General features: G+C 44.0%; 1 long non-coding RNA gene across 1 annotated transcript in view; it reads right to left on the bottom strand.

Annotated features, from left to right (window-relative positions):
* Positions 1–3,994: 3,994 nt before the first annotated feature.
* Positions 3,995–6,926, bottom strand: part of LOC118511491 — an 84,475-nt gene continuing 81,543 nt past the window's right edge. Inside the window, exon 4 of the long non-coding RNA XR_004906155.1 lies at positions 3,995–4,033. This is a non-coding gene — a long non-coding RNA (uncharacterized LOC118511491). The remainder of the gene's footprint in view (positions 4,034–6,926) is intronic.

Raw genomic sequence — 6,926 nt, 5'->3', positions numbered from 1 at the left:
TGATAGAGATTCCTGTCATTTTGCGCTGACAGTGCCCATTTTGCCATTGGAAACGGGTGAAACTCAACCGACCCGAATGGTGCCGACAGCCGAGGAAATTTATGCTTGCACTTTACACACACTCACACGCCGTACCACACGACACTCGGTGTCGCAAATCAATTCTCATTTTATGCATCGTCAAAACGGCAATTTGTCGCCAGCTTTCCGGGGAAGGGGGGCGGCCGCTCGGTGGGAGAAGTCTTTCGGAAGCGGTTTGAAAAGTTGGTACTTGCATCCGGACCGGACTGCAAGTCTTCTGCCCCAAGCATCGAACCGTGTCACGTGGCGTAACGGTGCCACGGACGAAGAAAAAGTGATGGTTCGCCGGTGGTGAATGTTTGTCTTTCTGTCAAAGTCACTTTCATGGGTGGTAACGGTGAACGGTGGTCATTACGGCGTAGTGTGCTGGTATGTGAGACAGAAGCTTTACGATCGAAGGAAGAGAAATTGTCCGGCAAGTTCTGGGAGAAGAACCACTGCGGTTGGTAAAGTTTCTTCTAGTGGTTCAATAGAAAGTTTCTTACTACCCATCGTTCGGGACCTTCGTGAAAGCAAAACTTAAGAGAAAGTAGTTGAAGTTGATGGTGCTCTTGAGCGAATAGCTCACATCGCATCTTGCATCTCGAACGTACGCTTGAAGGTGGTCTTTCATCTAAATGGATTAAAAAACGGACAGCAAACAAAGTAGCTGTATTAACAATATATTCTACGGATTAATGAAGATAAACTTGGTTGAGACACACTGGACTCGGAATTAATATGCCGATAAGAGGAAGCGATAAAAGTGGGAGCCATCTCTTGGCATCAACATGAAAAGCCATCCGCATCTTGGTGCCCGCCATCTTTAAAATTTTACTTTATCCACCCCACAGGAAGCGCACATTATGTCATCAGGGAAATTGCAGTTGGGATTTATTTTCATCCCCCTTCTCACCACTTCCAACCCCCCATTTCAAGCGCAAGTAAAGCGCAAGCACGGGAGAGATATAAAGACGAACGATAAGTTTAAAACACCGCTTCCAGCTCCGTCGCTTTCCTCTTCGCTCAGCATAAAAACGAGATGTGGAAAAGAGGGAAATTTGCATTACCATCTTTTTTTTTTGGCCGTTTCGTCCTACTAACACAGAACGGCCTACCGTGCCTAAGGGGGCACGGAGTTCGGACGGCAAGCTAACTCGATTATGAGCACAGTCATCCGCAAATAAACAACATCATTAATTTGCATTTTCTTCCTGCCCGTTGGTGGCGCAACGGGCCAGCGGGATTCGGGTGGAACAAAACAACTTCAAGCTGCTACACACCGAGAAGAAGGACTCGGCGTCTCATCTGTCGTGTAGCGCGACACAACAACAAGCCGTGTGCTTGCTCATCGCTACTGACGTCTCTTATCGACGACCACCCACGAGAAGTTTGCCTCTAACCGCTTTCCACCTTTCCCAACTCTTCTCCATCACGTCCTCAATCTAACTCATTTTCAGCCATTCAAACCAGCCAAAAGAAAGGACATGGCGCACACGCACAATGGCGCTCAACAAATGCGGCGCTAGGATTTTGTCCTACAAATTGTCCTTGGAATGTGTGCGTTGTCCTGTTTATTGCTTCCTTTCTTCCCTCTGCCATTCCATCCCCACCTCCTTCTTCTTTTCATCCTTCTTGATGCTGTTTTTGTGTTGAAACGCTTGATAAGCCTGGTGAGCTGTGTGCGACAGACGCAAAGCTCGATTTAGTTTCTTACAGCATGGCATACATCAGCAACATTCCTTTTGCCGAAGGGAACCAAAAATGCAAATGATGAAACGTATTTAAAGCAAGTGGCATCCTTTCCACGCACAAAACAGACATGCTGGACAAGCTCCAGGAAATGTGGCAGAAGTGTTCGGAGCAAGAATATGTCAGTCTGAAATTTCCAATCACCGCATCCTGCCGGGAAGGCGTTGAGTAGAACGTAGCAAATGGGGGAAGCGAAAATATTTGGGACCGACCGGAAGAGACTAACCTGCAGGCGACCGGGTGAGATCAGATTGAAGTGATAAAAGTGTACAAATCATGGTTGGCATACCAAAGTTGGGATAGGAGTGTCCCGTGCTGTTAGTCTCGCGTTGTTTTGTTTCATTGCTTTTAAACGATCCAAACGGAATCGAGATCGGATCGAAGTTTTTTTTTTTCCAAGGGAACACATCGTTTCTGACACGGCTAAATAACGGAAGAGGGTCATTGCACCGGCGAAGCGAACGGGCAACAAGATCCGCTTCCTAACCAACCGTCCCACCACCACCACCGGGGGATTGGCATTATGCTAATGAATTGAGTTATGTCACATTAATTTAGGCATCAAATAAGTGTTTCCATTGTTTTGCTCTCTTGTTGCGTCCGCGCTCAAAACTTTTTGCTCAAAGCTTTTGGGATTATGGAGCAGTGAATTTTTTTCCTCCCTGCTTTGCTTCTTAATACGTCACATTCACCAAGTGAAATCTGTTTAAAGTAAGCACCGCAAGCTCGGGGCTTGGGATTTGGGGTGACTAATTCAATTAGGATCGATGAAGACGCTTGCTGTGGCTAGGCTAGGTGGAAACCAGTCGGTTGAAGTGGAATGCATTCAATAAAGCGACTACGAAAAGGAACGAGGGAAGAGAATTGGGATTGAAAGTGTCTGTGAAAATAATTGGAATTTTCATTTCTCTTTTAACGGCCATAAGTCCGCTAAAGGATCTAAGCTGTAATGTAATTTTTCACACTAACATCAAGCGATTTTGTAATGCTCTAAAATCCTCGCCAAAGTTGCGCCGTTCGGGAAGGGAAAGAAAAACTTTTCTTCCCGTGAAAGCAATAAGTAGCCTTAATATTGGCTGTGGTATTAAATTCTCGCTAATGATATTCAGTGATAAAAAATTAAACTTAAATTTAACCCAACGAAACCCACAACAAACGACTGGCATCTTTACCCGGATGTATACCGCTGGTGGTGGTTTACAGCACTCAAGCTGATTTTCATTTTCCATATTTATTAAACGGAAGAGGCAGAGTTTAAAGAAAGCATTTCAGTTTTGCACAGTTGCATTCGCGAACGTGCTGGTAAGATAACAATAATCAAATTTCCATTTTATGCCCGTTTTTCGCGTGCTTTATTGGCCGTACGGCAGACGGCACTCGCAAAGCACTCGCCAGTTCGAAATACGTGGAATGCCTTTGAACCATTTCGCAAGACAGTTTTCTGGAGAAAATTTTTCGCTTTCGGGAAGCTGGGTGTGTTGGTGAAAAACGGTGAAGTGAATAGATAAATTCATAGAACCGTTCGCGAATGGTGAGAAAATCGTGGGAATGGAAATTTTGGGCGTTTTATGATGGAAACTAAGACTCATGTTCAGGGAAGAAGAGAAGTTTGGCAGACACTACCGTCTTTAGTGGTCGTCTGCTTAGTTTAAAGAACTGTAGTTGCACCAAAGAGTAACTTTACGGGGGGAAAGCGTGATATAAAGTACAAATGTTAAAGTTTTTTATTCAAATCATACTACAAAGTATGATAGTGCGTCTTTTTCTCTATCTAATGTAAAATCGACGCATGGCGTAAATTTTTACCCCTCAAGGTATGCAATCTCATATAAATGTTTGAATAATAGCCTAGATTTGCACAAATTTAGGCACAGAAAAATGAGTTCAAATGCCACAAAGTTCAGCATATTTGAAACACAAACCATCTGCATCTTGGGTCAGTATGCAAAAGTTTAAAATTTTAAATTAAGCTCACTTGGTCATTTCTATCGTACTCGTTCAATGCCGGTCATTAAATACTTTTTAAATTAAATTATAAATAGTTGAATGCACGGAAGGAACTTATTTTCTGCATAGCTTATAATTCTAGTCATTTTAACGCCTGGCTAGTTCCTGGAGCAACAATTTTGCAAAATACACAGAGTAAGGGTTGGTGTGCTTTGTATATGAGACTTTCATTTACCTGGCCAAGAGTTGAGAATTCAAGAGACTTGAGGAGAATCTGAAAGAGAGAAAGAAGATAAGAAGGTTAAAATTGATTGCTTATAAAGGTTAACAATGATTTCACTAAATACACTTTTTAAATATATTTATGTGACTTTAGAAGACACTTTTTTCAAGTGTTTCACGAAGTTTGTACTGTGATATTTGCAACTCATATCGCAACACTTTCATCAGCAACCCCAGGCTATGTACCACTCTGCCCAGCAAACAAGCACCAATAAGTGAAGGGAGAAATGGGGCAAGTAAGTTCAAAGAGCACGATAAACTCCCGCCGCACGCTCTTGGTGCGTTGCCCTTTTTGTTCGTGCAGGCAGGCGTGAAATCCGAAATTGATAACCTTGCTTTGTGTGTGCAGCCGAGTGCACACGATTAGGCTTTCGTCTTTCGGTTCGTCACGCCGATATGCCCACTGGCACGGGACGTACTTGGTGCGGTGTCCTTGTTTCAAGAAGCTGTACTAGACTGTTTGATCACGCGAGCCTAATGTTGGGTTGCCGTTACGAGTGTGTTGATTTGCTTCCCGAAACGTTAAAGATGTATCGACTTGTAGCGGGTTAGAAGGGAATCCTTTCTTGTGAAGGCATTTTATTAAGCTGCAATAAACTATTTACTGATTGTAGAACATTCACCAATGCTTGAATCGTTTTGATTTAATATATTTATCTCACTGGACGTACTTTTTCTTTGGGTTCTTTGTTTGTCTGCCCCAAAGAGATAATTTCTCGGAAGTCACCAAACCCATGGCTCGTGGCTCACAAACCAATGGAAGCAAATTGAGTGAAAAACTCTCGACGTAAAAGTGCCACTCTTGGACCACACGCTCTCTGGACCACGGATGTTTGGAGGGAATAGATTGATCGAGTCAATTTCGCACGAAAGCGATAGACATTCATCTCGGGCCCCGGGCATGTATCGCAAAAGGGCCAGAAGGCTAAGAAAAGCCATTCCCCGTTCCGGTACAAATTGATAATCATCAGGGAAGGGTTTTGTTTCACCAAGCTGGGAACCGGGACGGGGGCAAGGAAGATGGATGAGTTGCTTTGATTGAAACACAAATCTGCGTATCCCAAGATTATCCCGGTGATCCTCCCGTTCGTCGTCGATGTGTCCGTTCGGATGGTTAGAAGATTCGGGAATGGGTATAGCCACGATGGTAAATCATTGTTGGGGCTTGTTAGAAGCGTTTCCCACTCGCCCCTTGAAGGTAGGCAAACCGGACATCACTACCACTCGAAATCTCGGTTCAAATTGTGGCAGTTCCGTTCTCGTCGTTATCCTTGCGGAAGGCAGCAAAACTCCCTCCACAGTAGCGCCACTTAATTTGCTCCCAACTCTTCCAAGTGACATAAAAAGCACGGATTTATACATTTGCATTAATGTTTTATGGGAATAGTTTTGTTCGGCATCGAATACCGGAATGAGGGAGTTTGGGTAGTACCTCGTGTGTGTGTGTGAGCGTTGTGTTGTTGGGACATCTTGTAACAACTGCGTACCGAATGTTACCATCACCCTGCTTGATGATGGGTATACGGTGCAACGTGGAACAAAATTAATGATAATTTATACGACTTTACGACCTGTGCCGGGATTATTTTCCCTTGTCTACCTTTTTGACTACGATTGGCCTTACCTCTTACTCGAGCGCGTGCTGCGGCTTACTCGCCTTGCATCCTTGTCTCCGTTCGAAACGTGAGCATAAATATCAACTAATTGGTGGGACACACAGGGATCCCAATTTCGGTGCGCTCCATTCAGTTTGAAAGACCACATCAATTATGTGTACAATTACTTTTTTCTCCCACTTTCCTGGTCCGCGTGCAAGGTAATGCTTAAAAACAACTGTTATTTTCGTGATAAAACACACCGGTTTGCACTTTTAAGAGAAACGAACCGTTATTTAACAAAAAAATAGGAGTAAGTAAAGCTACATCTCACAAACCGTCCTGGTACATGCTTGTACAACATATTCACCCGGAACAACACGTGCTCGATAGAGGGCGCTTAAATTAATAGGAAAAAAGAACACACTCTTCGGTTCTGGATACTGGATCGTCACGCTACGTTGCACCAACAGCACTACGAATTTCATTATCCACATACACAATTTCCAAAAACCGCGAATTGGCAAACGTGCACCAGATTATGTGTGCGAGAGTGTTCCAACGTTCCGGATCGAGCGCCTGAATGGTAGGCAACACGCACTACACTATGCCGAACAGTGTGTTTATGTGGCCCATGTTTACCGATCCAGTGCCAATATCGTCCGTGTGTTTGCATTTGTGCACTAGGCTTACGTCGTCGGACCAGGCAGACCTAGCAGGGTGGTCAGATTTGTCGCAACTAAATGCAGAACGGGCGTGGGAGAAGAAACCCCATTGGCACAGGTTGAATTGTCACGCGTGCATTATTAATAATAGATTTTCACTCATTTATTAAGCATTAGCGTCAGCGGATTAATGAATTTACAACCGAATAAACACACAGGACATTCATTAAGCGTTGCGTTTCATTTTGCGTGGCGAATCGTTACTCACACACACACACACATGCTTGTGGAAAATGCTTTTAGGAGATAATATTTTAACTCCTCACTAAATGCACAATACATTATCGATCGATGTTCTGTGTTTGGATGCGAACTGCTCGACTAGCTTTTCTACACCTTCTCCACAAGGGAGCAGTTTTAATGAGAAAACAGGCACGGCACTGATTTGAATTCGCCTGCATTTTATACCTTTAGGCGATTCGGATCGGAAGCGGATAGGTTCCGGGATATTGGTAATACATTCCGGTCGTTCTGTGAGAAAATCGGGTCGAGATGAGTAGCGATTAGCGTGTAATTTTCGGGATGAGCTCGCGACATTCGGGCGTGTAAAACCACATCAGAGACC

The sequence above is a fragment of the Anopheles stephensi genome, chromosome 3 (genome assembly GCF_013141755.1).
Source record: "Anopheles stephensi strain Indian chromosome 3, UCI_ANSTEP_V1.0, whole genome shotgun sequence".
Classification (NCBI taxonomy): Eukaryota; Metazoa; Arthropoda; class Insecta; order Diptera; family Culicidae; genus Anopheles; species Anopheles stephensi.
The sequence above is the reverse complement of the archived record's forward strand: the minus strand, read 5'-3'. Positions and strand labels throughout refer to the sequence as shown.